Source organism: Magnolia sinica, chromosome 1 (assembly GCF_029962835.1).
Source record: "Magnolia sinica isolate HGM2019 chromosome 1, MsV1, whole genome shotgun sequence".
Taxonomy (NCBI): Eukaryota; Viridiplantae; Streptophyta; class Magnoliopsida; order Magnoliales; family Magnoliaceae; genus Magnolia; species Magnolia sinica.
This window is the reverse complement of record NC_080573.1, coordinates 45,846,584-45,864,463: the sequence shown is the minus strand read 5'-3', so window position 1 is coordinate 45,864,463 and position 17,880 is coordinate 45,846,584. Positions and strand designations below refer to the sequence as shown.

General features: G+C 36.0%; 2 long non-coding RNA genes across 3 annotated transcripts; both read left to right on the top strand.

The window, feature by feature from the left end:
- The first annotated feature begins 1,979 nt into the window (after window positions 1–1,979).
- Window positions 1,980–5,402, top strand: LOC131247870 (uncharacterized). The gene is made up of 4 exons (XR_009172075.1): window positions 1,980–2,252; window positions 2,703–2,769; window positions 2,886–2,968; window positions 5,255–5,402. It is a non-coding gene; the product is annotated as an uncharacterized LOC131247870 (long non-coding RNA).
- Window positions 5,403–7,512: 2,110 nt separating this feature from the next.
- LOC131247874 (uncharacterized) lies at window positions 7,513–8,094 on the top strand. Of its 2 annotated transcripts, none has more exons than XR_009172076.1 (3): window positions 7,513–7,562; window positions 7,656–7,719; window positions 7,794–8,094. It is a non-coding gene; the product is annotated as an uncharacterized LOC131247874 (long non-coding RNA). The 2 variants fall into 2 exon arrangements; XR_009172077.1 differs by having other exon boundaries at window positions 7,513–7,578.
- The last annotated feature ends 9,786 nt before the right edge of the window (window positions 8,095–17,880 follow it).

The following is a 17,880-nucleotide window of genomic DNA, read 5'->3' as shown; positions in this document are numbered from 1 at the left end:
AATCTGACAAAACGGATGAAGGTGTGGATGTAAGGCACATAAATCACAGTGAACCCCACAGGATATTGTGTCTTGTTTTGGGAATCATTCCCATTTCAGTTAAAATTCCAAAAGCATTTCTGTTTGCAGCTATAAAACCATATTTTGTTTAAAATCTTGCTGAAGAGACTGTCAATGCAATTTGAGTGCCTACCTCTCATTGTGAATACTAGAAGCATCATTATAGTTTCTGGTCTTCTCAAAGTGAAACCATATTTTGTTTGAATCATGAGTAATAAGGGCTCAGCCCATTCGGATTGACTTGTCTTGTCTAGAGTCTGAGTTGCGCAGGACTTGTCCCAAGTCTCAAAACCATGGTTTAAATGATTGCTGAAGAGAATGCAACGACCATTTGTGGATAGTCATCATCGTGAATGCTTAGGAATCGTCTTCATTTGTCGCCATTTGCGTTTTAATCATATAACTCATTTTTTTTTTACCACATGTACACACCCCCACACACTCAGCCATAGTGGGATTTTACCACCTGTGGGCACTCGAACCCTTGACTGGGTGTTGAAACTCCTGATGTTATTTTGAACGTGTAGAACATAAGCATGAGATCAAAAAACTATCCATTTCATGCTCCCAATGGTAACTGAACTATGATAAAAATAAAATATATATATGTAAGTTTTTTTTTTTTTTTTTTTTTTTTTTTTTTAAGTAGCATTTAGATTGTTCTCACTATTTACTTGGTGAACACCTGATATAAACTAGTTTTGCTAAGTAAGAGAAGGCTCAAAATTTTCTGTAAACACTTATGTATGCCATTTAAGTTGTATGTCTAGCTATTTGGCATGTGGGGATCACCATGGTATTTGTATGACATCTTGCCTATATGCTAAGGATCTCCCACTATGAAAATGGGATGCCCAAAAAATCAGGTGGATCCAACTATCAAGTGGGGTACACAATAGAAAACAGCAAACAACCACCCTAAAAGCACTACATTCATACAGGGGACATAATGGTTGAATTGAGTTGATTTTTGAACTTCATGGTGGGATAACCTACTGCAGTTGTGCCTTAGAAAACTAATAGTATTAGACCTAAATTAATAAGCAATATGCATTTACCTTTTGAATTAATCTTTTTGCAACATGTTTATAAGTGTTTAAGAGTATAACCTCTGATGCGCTTGGTTTTCTCTTTAGTGATGAATGGAGGAATGTTCTATAGGAGTTATTTTTTAACCACTTGTATTATTTTGTTTTGTTTTGTTTTGTTTTGGGTTTTTTTTTTTTTTTTTTTTTAAATGTTTCTCTAAATGATTTCTGGATTCTTAATGCACAAGTAGTAAAAGCTTTCACAATTCGTCTACAAGTTCATTGTTAGATGCTTAGAGATGCCCTTTCTGTGACTTGATATTGGTTTTTCATTTTGCAATTGATCATTTTTAACTATTTTTTGGCTTTATCAACCTATTCAAGGTTTCAGAGTATTACATCCTATTTTTGTTTGAGGCCTTTTGTTTTAAGGTGTCTAAGATGTACTGGTTTTCTTTTTTTTCCAGAGGTTGTCGGCTGGATTGCTTAGGCAAGCTACATACACAACAACACGACTTGGGTCATTTAGGTGAAGCTCTTGCACATGAAGTACAAATATGTTAGACTGTGTATGATGCTTTTGAGATAAATATGTTTTATATACTTATTTATAGTTATGCTTCAAAAACTGTTGAAATAATTGATTGTGTTTCACTATAACCCATTTCTTCTTAGATATTCCGTCATGATACAATTATAATTAGTATTTATTCCACCTAGTGGTTTACAATGTATCCCCCCCGTTTAGGAATTTATATTGAACAAGTATATTCATTTGATTGAATATGCTTGTTCTTTATGGATTCCTAAATTGTCCCATTTTGGACAGTTCGGTACCATACCATGTACTTAGGTTGTCATCAATTTCAGTTTACATGTAGTTGGAAAGGTACTCTTACATTTTTTGATGCCTTGATTGCTAAGTACACATTTGGGACTGATTTGGTTTCCGTTGTTGTAGGTTGGTGTAGGTGTCACTTCAGGGGGAGTTAACCAGATAAGTTTGTATTTTTCTTTTTGGTTGCATTTGAGTGTCTAATTACCTGCTTGCCTTCTTTTCTTTTCTTTTTTCTTTCTTTCTTTTAATTGTAATTCTCTTTGGTTGTTTTAGATCAATAAGGGACGTCCCCATATTCAAGGAACGGTTTCAACATGACAATGACGGTAAGCTTAACTCTAAATATCACCTTTATAATTAGAATTTGTGCTCTTTATTGTCTGCTTTTGAGAGAATTGTATGATTTTCTGGAACTAGAATGAAATACAATATCAGGTTACTTGCTTAGACTGAACTGCTTATCAGTAGAAATGCTATAAAACTTGCCAAAGAGGTTCTACAATGAGCTGCATAGAACCTCTTTGGCAGACACCTGAATATCAGCAATCCTTTTGAACAGTTCTGCACTGAACATCCAAGTTTTGCACATGCACGTTTTAAGTTTCCTCATTACAAGTTTAGAAGGTAACCTTCTTAGTCAGTGTTTGGATGTAATAGCTGTGGCGGGATTTACAATCCAACATGATGTGATTAATTGGTAGTGAGGTTATCTGACTTGAGGTTTGGGGACATCCAAACATACTCTTGAATGATCTTTCTAATGGTTTCTTAACCAGGTATGTTATGAAGAAGATTCGTTTGGCTAAGCAAACGGAGAAATTCAAACGTACAGCACATCAAGAGGTTGTTTACTTTTCTTTTATCTGTACTGTTTTTCCTTTTCTTTTTCTAGAGGTTGTTTCTCATCTTTCCTTCATTTTTTTTCTTATTTAATTAGAACTTGCTACTATTTATTGCAGCTATCAGAATCCTGAAGGCCAAATGAGACTGCAGGTTACAACTATTACAAGGACATGGGCAGATAGTTCTGCCAACTCAAGAGGTCAGATGCAAGTTTCAATGTTTATCCTTTAGGCTTTGTCAGTGGGGATGAGATGTTTATCCTTTAGATGTATGTAGATGTATCCTCCTATATAGTTACATAAATGCATCCTTTTGGGGATTCTGAGGGTTTGGAATCGTAGAGAGACGGAACTCGGCCATCTCTCCTACATAGTCTTATGATTATGACCCATAAACTAAGTGAATAACGAGTCATTTATATTATCGCAATATAGGTATGACTGATCAATTAAATTGGGTACTGAGTAAACTCTATGGGGCCACCATGATTTATGTATTTTATCCACTCTATTCATCCATTTTGCCAAATAATTTTAGGGCTTGGGCCAAAAAATGAAGAATATCCAAGCTCAAGTAAACCGCACCAAAGGAAACTGTGTGAGTTGATTTGTCCACAGTTGAAAAATTCTTGGGAGTATAGAAGTTTTAGATCAAGTTGATATTCGTGTTTTACCTTCATCCATGTGTGTGTGTAATCTTATGGACAGATTGGATGACAAATAAAAATCATTGTGGGCCCTAAGAAGCTTGCAACAGTGGATATCATTATTCCCACTGTTTCTTATGACATGGTCCACTTGATCTTTAGATATGCTTCAATTTTGGGCTCAACCCCTAAAATGAGCTGGAAAATGGATGGCGGGCTAAACAACATATATTCATGATGGGCCCAACAGAGATTACTCACTGTGATGTAAGCATATGGAGTTACTCGATAGGCAATCCGTTTTCCTAATGCTCTACGTGGATTTCATACGATCATTACAGTTGGCCATGTAAAAATCAATAGTGGATGTTTCTACCAATTGTTTCCCATGATGTGGCCCACCTATCCTTGTTCCATATTCCATCTCACTCCTATTTTGTAGCTGCTCCGCAGCTCCTTATTTACAAAAGAATAGGTCAATCTGATTTTATTTTATTTTTTTATTTTTATTTTTATTTTTATTTTGTTACGGGCATAACATAGGATTACACATAATGGTAGATCACCGGTCAAAAATAAAGGCAGGTCCCTAAAATTCCCTGCTTTTAACAAGAAAGTCTCATCTGTTGGACTTTAGGTTAAGATTCAACCAAACGGATAACTTCCAATGTTTCATGTGTGTAAGAAATCTAACCTGTCTGATAGGTTTACCCCATTATGCCAATTACATCTTAGAAATCTCACTGAATTTGCTGGTTTTTAGGTCAGTGGTATTTATGTTTTTTCAAAATATAAAGTTTGACAGCAGACGCTTGTTGTTCTTTATTTTTTTAAGTCACAACTATGCCTATAAATTTTATTTTGTAATAGATATTTGTAGGGATACCTTTGGCATGGATCAAAATCTGTCCCTTTTTTTCCCACAGCAGAGAGAAGCAAGTACAAGGGGCTTGGAGAAATGGGTATATCTAGTTTTGAGAAGGTAAAGTCTTGCAACAGAGTTCATGTTTTCTTTTATCCTTATATTGTGTATGGGAAATGATTTGATTGGACATGAGTTGCCCTGTAATTCCAACCATTTATTTGGGTGGGTCTCATTGTGGATTAGCTGTAGAAGCTACTCTAATCAAACAATCCTGACCATATCAGAGTTTTTTTCTTTCTTATTTGTTATATATGTGCTGCTGATTTTTGTTTGTAAATATCCATTTTCAGCCCAAAATATGGATTATTAGGATAATCCAATTGGTGTTTGTTTTAGGGTAATGGTGCATTTGGTTGCATCATGAAATTTCTTCATTAATCAGAATAATTTTGTGTGAACGCTCGCTAAACTAATTCAGTAGCAGTCCACTCAATAAGCAGTCAGGGTCATGTCTTGGCCCAAGGACTGGTGGCACTGGTACTAGCTCAGCGAAAATGTACTAGACCAACCGAAAGCACGAATCCTGAAGAGGTGGTTTGATTTTGTTCTCTCCAACAGCTGATGCTTATGATTTCATACACGTGGGAACCAATTATAGGGTCAAGCTCATTATCCAACATACAGTTGATGGTGCTTTCAAACATATGGACTATAGTTTGTTGATGCTAACCATCCATGATAAGGCCTCTCCTATAGACAGTTTGGATCATTGAAACAGGTCCCCCATAATGCAAAATCCTGCATGTCAGCGAACAGTACATTTGCTTAGAAGCAGAATTTCCTGCAAAAATCTTCATTCATTAGAGCATTGTCCAACCGTCTCCCCTCGTGTATGTCCCAAAACATGACCAATCACATGGATTTTTGTTTCTGTTTTACAAAATCATAATCATAAAGTGACAAAGGATGTGCAGGTGCAACCATAGTAATCCACTTGTGGTGCAGCGATGATGCATAGAGTCATGACAAAGTGAGTCTTCTTGGGAAAACCCCATGGAGAGGATGAATTGTGTTATGCCTGAATCTCCATACCAGTTGAAGCTCTAAGCCGCATGATGATGATTATGATGGGAATGGTTTCAGTAGAAGATGTTTGGAGGAAAAAACATATCACCTTTTAGCAAGGATAGGTTTGAAAATTTGTAATCATATCGGTATTGTTTGGTTAATACAATCAATATACCACCCTCATTGGTATACCGCCTTTTCTCCTAACAACTTGTTCTGGGTATCCAAACACAAACTGGATTTCCTTTTTCCTTTCTTCTTTAGCAAGCAATGTAACTTTATTTCTGTGGTAATATATCACCCTCATTGGTGTTTTTTTTTTTTTTTTTTTTTTTTTAAAAATTTTCCGGGTAAAATACTTAGTTTTGTTTATTTTATTTTATTTTTTATTTGTTCTTCTTCAGGTTGGTGAACTGACTGGCTTGTTGACATCTGATTTGGGTTCTCTTAAAGATATCATGAGTGAAAACATTTCAAGGGACCACGGACTTAGAGCAACCTCCACTATTAAAGAAAAGGAATACCTGATTGCATTATGCACAACATATTTCAAAAGTTGGGTTGTCGAGTTCCATGTAATGCACAACATATTCCCATTTCATGCATTGTCATCTCTTACCTATGAGTTCTTTGTTTGTAAGATTGAAATACCTTGTTTAATGTGGTATTGTCTCAGTCTATTGATATTCGCCACTGAGTCCTTAAGTTGATAAATGCATAAGCATCATATTAGCTTGGCTATTTTATTTTTTTCCTTTTTAATGACTGAAATTATTAACAAGTATCTTCTCATTCTTCTTCTTCTTCTTCTTCTTTCTTGCAGAATCTTACCAATAGGGATCCTGTTGAGACTACTAGGTGGAGATCACCTGTAACACAGGGTCGTGGCGTTTGAGGGAGCTATTCTTCTCGTTTCATCTCCTATGGTATACATGTTCCCCATCTTAATATGAAAAAACTGCATTTATTTGAAACACTTGGTTACTGTTGAAGCCTGCTTTAGCACTGGGAAGGTCTCAAATTCATGGCAATGCATTTGCTTCTCTCAAATTCCATGTATGATAGTGATGTTAATTTTTTTGTTTTTGTGTTACCATTTTACATTTGAACCATGACCATATGCAATTTCAGGTGTGGGGAGGCTCATGAGGTTCCTTGAAGATCTTTCTCAGCTGTCTCTAGCATCCCTGGATTAAGCTGAGAAAATGACCTTTGTATACGAGGTTGGTCATCTTGTGCACAATGTATGAGGACGGAGATGACATTTGTATACAAGGTTGGTCATCTTGTGCACAATGTGTATCAATCATTTACTTTGTGCTTCCACAAAAATTGGACACATGCCATGATGGTTTGTGATCTGAATTTTTGGTGAGGAAACTCGTTTGACAGTCATGTTGAAGGTGATACTTTTGTCCTTCTGTATCATATGTATGCAACTGATGCTTGATGTGGAAATCTGGCCCTTCTGAACCTTTTGAACCTTCCCTAATTGCGTAAGTGGCTGAACCAGCTCTGTATGTTACACATAATTTGTCATCCACTAGTTTCTGTAAATGAAGATAAGAGGATTGATCTTAACAATATGGTCGTCATGCACATAGACAGAAAATGCTTGCAATGAATGTTTATGAGTACTAGGTGGCCTATTAATGAAAACAATTTAAATTCGAAACTACAGATTTTGAGCTGTTCTTGTCCTTGATAGAGTGGAATGGCAGAAAAAGAATCATGTAGCAGACCCCTGTTAGTTGGGATAAGGCTTAGGTGATGATGATGTTCTCTAGTACTTCTTTCCAGGCATACCATATTTTCTGAGCTTGCTGAATAACCCTGTACACTCCTAATAAACTGAGTTGATTCACTGTTTGCTGCGAAAATTTGCCGGATTTGTTTTTTATAAAGATTGCATGGAATTGAATTAGTGGGATGGGCTGAAAATTTGAGAAGACTTAAAACATTAGACTTTCTATAAGATTGAAAATGACCATGAGTACTTGGTAAATTAGATTTACAGATAGTGTGAGTTAAGCCTACAACTGAGAATCAAAGCCACGTACTAGTTGGACTGATGGCAAACAAAACTTGGGTTCGTTATTGTTATAGGGCTGTCACTGGACAAAACTGGCCCATTTGGCCTGCAACATAGATCAAATGGCCCATTTGGTTCTGTAGGTGTACAGAAATTACACCTCAAACAGAGTACCATCTGCTGTAAGTTACTTCAAGGGTAAATGGTTTTACTCTGGCTATCTTAAAATCATGTAAATAGCAAGATGCTCATCCTAGAGGTACTCTTATTTGCAGGATCTGGTTTTGAGTGTTGCAGGATCATCTGCTGAAGCTACACTGGCTGGTTCTCACCCCAAAGGTACTCTTACATTTTTTTTGATGCCTTGATTGCTAGGTACACATTTGGGACTGATCTGGTTTCCGTTGTTGCAGGTTGGTGTAGGTGTCACTTCAGGGGGAGTTAACCAGATATGTTTATATTTTTCTTTTTGGTTGCATTTGAGTGTCTAATTACCTGCTTGCTTTCTTTTCTTTTCTTTTTTCTTTCTTTCTTTTAATTGTCAGTCTCTTTGACTGTTTTAGATCAATAAGGGACGTCCCCGTATTCAAGGAACAGTTTCAACATGACAATGACGGTAAGCTTAACTCTAAATATTACCTTTATAATCAGAATTTGTGCTCTTTATTGTCTGCTTTTGAACTATAAATTTTTTTATATAATTGACACCTTTTATCTCGGAATATGGATACCAAAAAATACCAAAAAAATAAGAAGAAGAAGAAGAAGAACTACAAGTGACAAAAAAGAAGCCATCTGGCACCATCCTTGTGTATATACTAAGTTTGTTTAAATAATTTCAACATGCAATACTATGTATACCTTTGTGGTGCCGCTGAGGTTCATATACTATGCGATAGTTGACTGCAAGTCATTAGAATTTCCTAGATTTGGGGGGTTCCCCCACAGTGGCAGTTTGGTAATTTTGGAGTCCTTGGTTAGGGTTTGGGCTGAAAGTACGAGTGCTGGAGCCGACGCTTTCGGAGTCCGAACTCATTCTTTTGAAAAATAGAGAAATGGGAATAGTAGTAAATATGGATTTTCTTGTTAAGAAGAAAATAGAAGATGGATTGAAAAAACATAAAAGAGATTTTTTTTTTACTCTTGCAAATAAAGTCGATTTTTTGTGCTTTTCTTTTTGGGTTCTTTCTCTGAAAACAGAAGTTCTGGTTTTTCCCCCTTTTCCCCTTTGTACTTTACTGTTTTTAGATCGAAAGTCTCTTCTATTTCATCCAAGAAAGTAGAAACTATCGCTTTCTTCCTTCCCTGTTTTTTGCCTTTTCTGTTCTTTTCTTTTCTTTAACAACCTCTTCTTTCTCTAATAAAATGTATACATTTTTTATTATTTTTTTTCATTTCTGTATTTGGGTTTTCTCTTTAGACAGCTTCTCTTTCCCTCGTTCTTCCTTTTCCATTAAAAATGGATTCATTTTCATACTCCCCTGTTTTTATTTTATGTTTTTTCAAAAATCAGAGTCTGTTTTCAAGTTATTCTCTTTCTAATTTTCTGTATTCATTCCACAGATCATTCGAATATCTATCCTTGTCATAGTTGGATTCCTCTCTTTAAAAACAGCTGAATGCACTAGGGAATGTAAAGATGAATCATTCTCCTACCAGTCGACGAAATGCAGAACTCACAGTGTCTTGCTGACGGACTTCGGCGGAGTCGGCGACAGCATGACGGTGAACACGAAAGCATTTCAAGCTGCGATCTGTCATCTCAGCCAGTTTGTATCGGACGGTGGAGGACAGCTCTATGTTCTGCCTGGAAAATGGCTGACAGGCAGCTTCAATCTCACCAGCTGTTTCACTCTCTATCTCCATAGAGATGCTGTCATTCCTGGCTCTCAGGTATGTCTGAATTCTCCCCCTTCTATCATATCGGTTTTTGTATCGGTCCGATATCCAGCTTATTTCTAGATCCGAAACAAGATTTTCTTCAAAAAAAAAAAAAACACTCGTTGACAGTGACACAAACAACACAAATGCTCTCAGGTATGGGTTATCCATTGTAGGAAATTTTTTTCAGTTTTGCATTTTTTTCAGATTTGCAATTCAGTTTACTTGGTCATCAAAATGCAACTTGAGAAATTAGATGGTGAACATTGTTGTAACAGTTCTCTTTCATTCTGCAATTTCTTTTTTCCTTTTAAGCTTTTATCATTGGTTTTGAAATTGTTGGAGGAAAGAAATAAATACCCATCTTGAGATTTGACAGTGACACAAACAACACTCAATGAGGCTCAATTACTTAGTCAATTGAAATTGCTTGATAATGCTTAAAAAGTTCGTAAAAGATCCTCTCGTTGAAGAGTTGGGTTTTTTGGTAGGTGCCTTTTAGGCAATGGTCCATTTTGTTTAGGCCTCCTTTATGATCGTTGCGATCTTGTTCATGTTCTCTACAATGTATGAGAATGGATTCAATGTAACGATCTAAAATTTCTTAAGTAGTTACTATATTCTCCTATTTTAAGAATAGTGAAGTAAGGACATTGAAACTTTAGAGACGAGTGACCTTTGAAAGTAATGGAGCTTGAAGTCTTGCTATCGTTTAAACTTGATAGCTTTTTGAGATCTTGAGATTGAACTTGAAAGCTTTTTGAGATCTTGAGGTTGAACTTGAAAGCTTCTTGAGATTCTTGACTTGTGAACAGTGCTTGTCAACCTAAGTTGATCTTGAGTAGAGCATTGTTCTTCACAGATGCAAGCTTCATAACAGTGTCTTTGGCACCACAAATTTGACAACACAAATGGTTATAAACTATGGCACTTACACTTTGCAACAAGTGAAAAGGTTTTCTCATAATCAATGCCTTCTTTTTGTGTAAAACCTTTATCAACTAATCGTACTTTATACTTGTCCACTGTACCAACTGCCTTTCTTTTGATCTTTAGTACCAATTTATTACCTATTGCTTTGCGATTGGAAGACAAATCAATAAGTTCCCAGACTTTATTCTTTTCCATGGAAGCAATCTCTTCGTCCATAGCATTCACCCAATCGGCCGAGTTAGAAGGCGATAATGCATCCTGATACGAATCAGGTTCATCATCATCAACTGCAATGCAAGAGAATGTTTGCCCCTCAATATCGAAGTATCTTTAGGGAATTAATCCTCTTTTGCTTCGACGAGCATGCTGAGATGTCCTCCCACTATACTGACAAACTATAGGAGCATTATCATCTCGAGAAGCAGAACTCCCACTCTCTTGAGATACATTGGGTATTTCAAAAAGTTCTATTGGAACCTTTTGCTGCATTTGGTTCGGGTATCTATCTTCAACAAAGGTCACGTCCCGGGATTCTATCTCAATCCATCGTCCATGGTCCTCATAAACTAGAACGTATCCCTTTGAATGCATAAGGTATCTTATGAACACGCATTCAATGGTTTTACTATCAAGTTTACCTCTATGCGGAGTAGGTAATAAAACATATCCCAAAGATCCTCAAGGGCGTAGGTTGGCTAGAGAAGGAATCCTCCTAGACCACATCTCATATGGGATCTTAGGAATGGATTTGGATGGGGCTTTATTAAGGACATAAATGGCTGTTAACAGTGCGTTTCCTCAGAATGTGGTAGAGAGATTGGCTTGTGCCATCATCAATCTAACCATGTCCAATAATGTCCTATTCCTTCTCTCTGTAACACCATTTTGTTGTGTAGTGTAAGCCATCGTGTATTGCCGAACAATTCCAACGTTTTCACAATATGATTTAAACATTTCAGATGTATACTCGCCGCCTCTATCAGATCGAAAGATTTTAATCTTTTTCTCAAGCTAATTTTCTACCTCAGCTTTATATTTAAGAAAACAATCAAAAGCCTTAGATTTATGTGAGATTAGATACACATATCTATAACTCGAGTAATCGTCAATGAAAGTAACAAAGTATTGACATCCATTTCTGGCATGTACATTGAAGGGTCCACAGATATTTGAATGGATTATCTCTAATGTGCCCTTGAACTTAACCGTTTTAGGAAATGGTTTCTTCGAAGTCTTTCCGAATACATAATGTTCACAAAATGACAAATCAACTTTGGATAAGGAGTCTAATAGACCAGAACGTACTAGTCTTGTCGTACAATCCTTTCCAATGTGACCTAACTTTGCGTGCTATTTTTTATATTCAGTTACTGCAGTTTCATTCGGCATAGCAGATAAAGCAAGAGGTGCATTATCAGTATTTATATCAAGAATAAATAAATCTGAAATTAAATTTTTTCATGCAAAGATGAGGTTATTTAGTCTCAAAGAAACTCTTGTCCCAAAAAATTGAATATCAAAACCATCAAATAATAACGTAGAAGCAGAAATTAAATTTTGACGCATCCTTAGTGCATAAAGAGTATCACAGAGGATTATTGTTCGCCCTATGCCCATACGGAGATGGGAAACGCTAATCCCTAGTACTTCTTCGATAGCATTATTTCTCATATACACCTTATAACTTCCCTTGGCTACAGGCCGGAATTCCTCGAGTCCTCGACGACTCCATGTCATGTGCTTTGTTGCGCCTGAATCCAAAATCCACTTGTTAGATATAGTATCAACGGAAAAGATTTCAGAACAAACGCCTACATACAAAGTATCTAGTGACTTAGGAATTACCATATTTTTATGGGCACACTGCCGAGTATAATGGCCGAAATTTTCACAGACAAAGCAGATTATATTTATATTTTTCTGCTTATTCTTTTCATTCCCCTTCTTGAGATTTGGAGGAGGTGCTGTGGTCTTCTGTTCTTGGTTATTCTTTTTTGCCTTCTTGCGAGCTTTGAACCGTTTCTCATTAGCTTTCCGCTTATGGGTCTCTGCTACAAAGGCCTTGGCCAAACCTGGCTGAATTCCATTCATTTCAACCTCACGTACCAAGTAACCACAAAAGTCTCTGAATGTAGTGATAGAATCAGTATGGTTCATAATTCTTTTAATTGGGGCCTAAGATTCAGGCAAGGAATGGTGCATGACTATAATCTTTTGATTTTTAGTCAATTTATACCCAACATTCGTAAGGGCACTTATCATTTGTTCCATTTTACGGATATGATCTTTGATGGGGCAGCCGACTGGCATCCTATACTCCTGGAATTCTAATTCCATAGCCCGAACTTTCGCATCTGACTTCTGCGTATAGACATTTGTTAGTGCTTCCCAGATTCCCTTAGCGATGTCATGCACTTCATACGTGGGTATGAGTTCTTTGTGCATTGTGCTAAGAAGGACATTACGAGCTAAACGATTCTGTTTTCGCCACTTATTGTAGCGAGTTATCGTAACCCTATGTTCTTGTAAATTCCTATTTTCAGCCAATATGGGTTCCTCTTGAACCTCATCGAGTGTGTGCGATATGTTGTCCTCGTCCAGAAAGCATCACACCGCACAGGACCAGTCTTCGCAGTTGTTACTGTCGAAATGTTGTCCTTTCAGCTGTTCAGTGATTAACGCTTTGATAGCCATCTCTACATTGCATAAGTATCACTACTTAGTTATAATCTAAGATATTGATTCTCATCAGCATTTTTATGTGTTATACAAATTTTCAAAGTACAAAAGTAGTCAACACGTTTTAACAAAATCTAAAAGTCCATATACCCGAATGGGTGGTGTAGATCAATCAAGTTTTCTATTTAAGATGAGTTTAATGCTTTTATAAGAATAAATTTATATAACGTGTAACCTTCCATTACTTGGTTGCATGCATCATTTGGTGGAAGAGAATAAACTCCCACTCAGGTTATGCATAACCTTTATATATATATAGGGAGCATAAGCACTAAATTTTCTATTTTCAAATGAAAAATGGGCTTATATCTAATCACATCAAGCCAAATTATATTACACATATAAACATCATCATCAGAAAGAAAAATGAAGTGCTAAGATACGAAGAGAATTCTATCTTCACCTATGATCATGATCATTAATGATGGATCCGATCATTACCATTAATGTTCAATATTGATAATTGATCCTATCAAAACAGGTAAAGGCTACGGCCAAAAACCGTAGCAAAAGCCCTTTTGCTACAGATACGATCCGTAGCACGTCCGTCGCTATTGGTGGGGTAGCTAAAGGTATAGCTACGGATTATATCCGTAGCAATAAATACCAATAACTATGGATATAATTCGTAGTAATAGATACCAATCGCTACGGATTATATCCGTAGCAATATATACCAATAGCTACGGATTATATCCGTAGCAATATATACCAATAGCTACGGATTATATCTGTAGTAATACATTTAGCTATCCCGCCAGTAGCGACGGACGTACTACGGATCATATCCGTAGCAAAATGAATTTTATCCATAGCAATAGATACCAATAACACTAATAATATCCGTAGCAATAGATACCAATAGCTACGGACAAAAGCCGTAGCTATAGCTACGGATTATATTTATATCTATTTTTTAAAAAATTGTAATAATACGACTTGTTTCCATTGCAAGAACCTACTGTGATTGATAACTCATCTAAGCTTAATGCTGATAGAAATAGTACATAAAATGCAATCAGAAAAAAAAACGATGCATTTATTACAAATAGCAATCAAATCATATAATGCATCTTACATTCACATTTCTAAATAAACAATACTTTACTTTTTTCAACCTATCATAAGAATTACAATTAAGGCGTGCCCTCATGTGCAAGAAACAAATACACTCCAACATAGTAAACACCCTCCATATGCATTCAATAATGCTCATGTTTTTACAGAATTTTCTTCCTTCGGACAGTCAATTTTAGCAAATGCAGAAGATAGAGCTTCTTCTTTCCTTGAAACTGCAGATGTAACTTTTGTGGACTTCGACACAAGATCACTTTCAAGTTCTGAAACCCTTCCCTTGAGAAAATGAATTTCATCCTCCACTGACTTCTTTAGCTTGGCAGCCTGTATAAAACAGCATTTGTAGACACAATCAAATAAGCATGCCTTTGTACACATCTCAAAAGGAAGAACGGCAAAAAAAATACTTATATATAAAGAAATAAAAAATGTACCTACAAATCTTTTAAACTATGGCAAAATCCAACATGAGTAATGTGTTCAAACCTAGGATGGACTTTTAAACTTAAAACCTAGGTTTAGGTTAAGGTTATAGGTTTAGGTTTAGGTTTTAGGTTTAGGTTAAGGTTATAGGTTTAGGTTATAGGTTTAAGTTAGGTTTAGGTTATAAGTTATAGCTTTAGGGAATTGAGAATAGGTTAAGGTTTAGGTTTAGGAAATCGGGTTCGGGTTCGGGATCGGGTTTAGGTTTAGGTTTTCAAGTTTAGGTTTAGGTTTAGGTTAGGGAGTTGAGATTAGGATTAGGTGTAGGTTTAGGTTTAGGTTAGGGAGTTAAGATTAAGATTAGGTGTAGGTTTAGGTTTAGGTTAGGGAGTTAAGATTAGGATTAGGTGTAGGTTTAGGTTTAGGGATTTGAGAATACATTTAGGTTTTAAGTTTAGGTTTAGGTTTTGAGGTTATAGGTTTATGTTATAGGTTTAGGTTTAGGTTTAGGTTTAGGTTAAGGTTAGGTTATAGGTTATAAGTTTAGGTTATAGGCTATAGGTTATAGGTTAAGGTTTAGGTTATAGGTTTTGGTTTAGGTTTAGGTTAAGGTTTAGGTTTAGGTTATAGGTTTAGGTTATAGGTTAAAGCTTTAGGGAATTGAGAATAGGTTAAGGTTTAGGTTTAGGAAATCGGGTTCGGGTTTGAGATCGGGTTTAGTTTGGGTTTTCAAGTTTAGGTTTAGGTTAAGGAGTTGAGATTATGATTAGGTGTAGGTTTAGGTTTAAGGATTTGAGAATACATTTAGGTTTTAGGTTTAGGTTTAGGTTAAGGTTATAGGTTTAAGTTAGGTTTAGGTGTAGGTTATAGGTTATAGTTTATAGGTTATAGCTTTAGGGAATTGAGAATAGGTTAAGGTTTAGGTTTAGGAAATCAGGTTCGGGTTCGGGATCGGGTTTAGGTATGGGTTTTCAAGTTTAGGTTTAGGTTAAGGAGTTGAGATTAGGATTAGGTGTAGGTTTAGGTTTAAGGATTTGAGAATACATTTAGGTTTTAGGTTTAGGTTAAGGTTATAGGTTTAGGTTAGGTTTAGGTGTAGGTTATAGGTTATAGGTTATAGCTTTAGGGAATTGAGAATAGGTTAAGGTTTAGGTTTAGGAAATCAGGTTCGGGTTCGGGATCGGGTTTAGGTTTGGGTTTTCAAGTTTAGGTTTAGGTTTAGGTTAGGGAGTTGAGATTAGGATTAGGTGTAGGTTTAGGTTTAGGGATTTGAGAATACATTTAGGTTTTAGGTTTAGGTTTAGGTTTTAGGTTTTAGGTTTAGGTTTAGGTTAAGGTTAGGTTATCGGTTATAAGTTTAGGTTATAGGTTATAGGTTATAGGTTAAGGTTTAGGTTATAGGTTTTCGTTTAGGTTAAGGTTATAGGTTTAGGTTTAGGTTAGGTTTAGGTTATAGGTTTAGGTTAAGGTTAAGGTTTAGGTTATAGGTTATAGGTTATAGGTTAAAGCTTTAGGGAATTGAGAATAGGTTAAGGTTTAGGTTTAGGAAATCGGGTTCGGGTTTGAGATCGGGTTTAGTTTGGGTTTTCAAGTTTAGGTTTAGGTTAAGGAGTTGAGATTAGGATTAGGTGTAGGCTTAGGTTTAAGGCTTTGAGAATACATTTAGGTTTTAGGTTTAGGTTTAGGTTAGGTTTAGGTGTAGGTTATAGGTTATAGGTTATAGGTTATAGCTTTAGGGAATTGAGAATAGGTTAAGGTTTAGGTTTAGGAAATCAGGTTCGGGTTCGGGATCGGGTTTAGGTTTGGGTTTTCAAGTTTAGGTTTAGGTTAGGGAGTTGAGATTAGGATTAGGTGTAGGTTTAGGTTTAGGGATTTGAGAATACATTTAGGTTTTAGGTTTTAGGTTATAGGTTTAGGTTTAGGATTAGGTTTAGGTTTAGGTTATAAGCTATAGCTTTAGGGAATTGAGAATAGGTTAAGGTTTAGGTTTAGGAAATCGGGTTCGGGTTCGGGATCGGGTTTAGGTTTGGGTTTTCAAGTTTAGGTTTAGGTTAAGGAGTTGAGATTAGGATTAGGTGTAGGTTTAGGTTTAAGGATTTGAGAATACATTTAGGTTTTAGGTTTAGGTTTAGGTTTAGGTTTTAGGTTTAGGTTTAGGTTAAGGTTAGGTTATCGGTTATAAGTTTAGGTTATAGGTTATAGGTTATAGGTTAAGGTTTGGGTTATAGGTTTTAGTTTAGGTTTAGGTTTAGGTTAGGTTTAGGTTTAGGTTATAGGTTTAGGTTAAGGTTAAGGTTTAGGTTATAGGTTATAGGTTATAGGTTAAAGCTTTAGGGAATTGAGAATAGGTTAAGGTTTAGGTTTAGGAAATCGGGTTCGGGTTTGAGATCGGGTTTAGTTTGGGTTTTCAAGTTTAGGTTTAGGTTAAGGAGTTGAGATTAGGATTAGGTGTAGGTTTAGGTTTAAGGATTTGAGAATACATTTAGGTTTTAGGTTTAGGTTAAGGTTGTAGGTTTAGGTGTAGGTTATAGATTATAGGTTATAGGTTATAGCTTTAGGGAATTGAGAATAGGTTAAGGTTTAGGTTTAGGAAATAAGGTTCGGGTTCGGGATCGGGTTTAGGTTTGGGTTTTCAAGTTTAGGTTTAGGTTAGGGAGTTGAGATTAGGATTAGGTGTAGGTTTAGGTTTAGGGATTTGAGAATACATTCTCTAAGAAAGTTAACGAATCAACAAGATCTGAACTGCTCCCAAAGGTTCTAATATCAATTCAATAGCAAAAACCGTAAAAGTCCTGTAGTAAACAACCTTAAATATCATACACCATAACCTAAAAGTTCCAACAAAATAATCCTTAATTCAAATAGATCCTCGACCATCATTCTCTAAGAATTTTCCAACACAAGGAACCCACTTACCACTATAAATCAAGCAATAACATAAAACAGGAACTTGCCAAATTACAACACTGTCTAACAATATAATGACTTTGAAAGTCAAATCAAAAGGGGACTTTTTAATGCAACACTATTGGCCAAGTAAGACAATTGATCCTACAACGTGGTCCACCAATTGCCTCGTTTTTTTGGACATCACCTAAACTGATTTGTCAAAATGGATAGATTGGGTGGATAAAACACATACATTTGGAACAATCGAATATATGGGAAACATCATGGAATGGGGAAGATTGCGGAGGTAGAGTGTAGCATTTTGTGCTGATTTTGGATATTTTGGTAATGGGAAGTCATTACATGGTGGGGTCGAGTCTATATTTCACATCATTGGTTGCAAAAATAAAATAAAATATGAAGTGTTGGACCTGTCATGAGCTGGTATAATGACCATCACAGCCATTGTATTAGTCAAGCTATCATATATTTGATATATTTAAATAAAAAACATCACTGTCGTGATGTTCTTTAGGGAAAAAAAAAACAGCCAGCTTT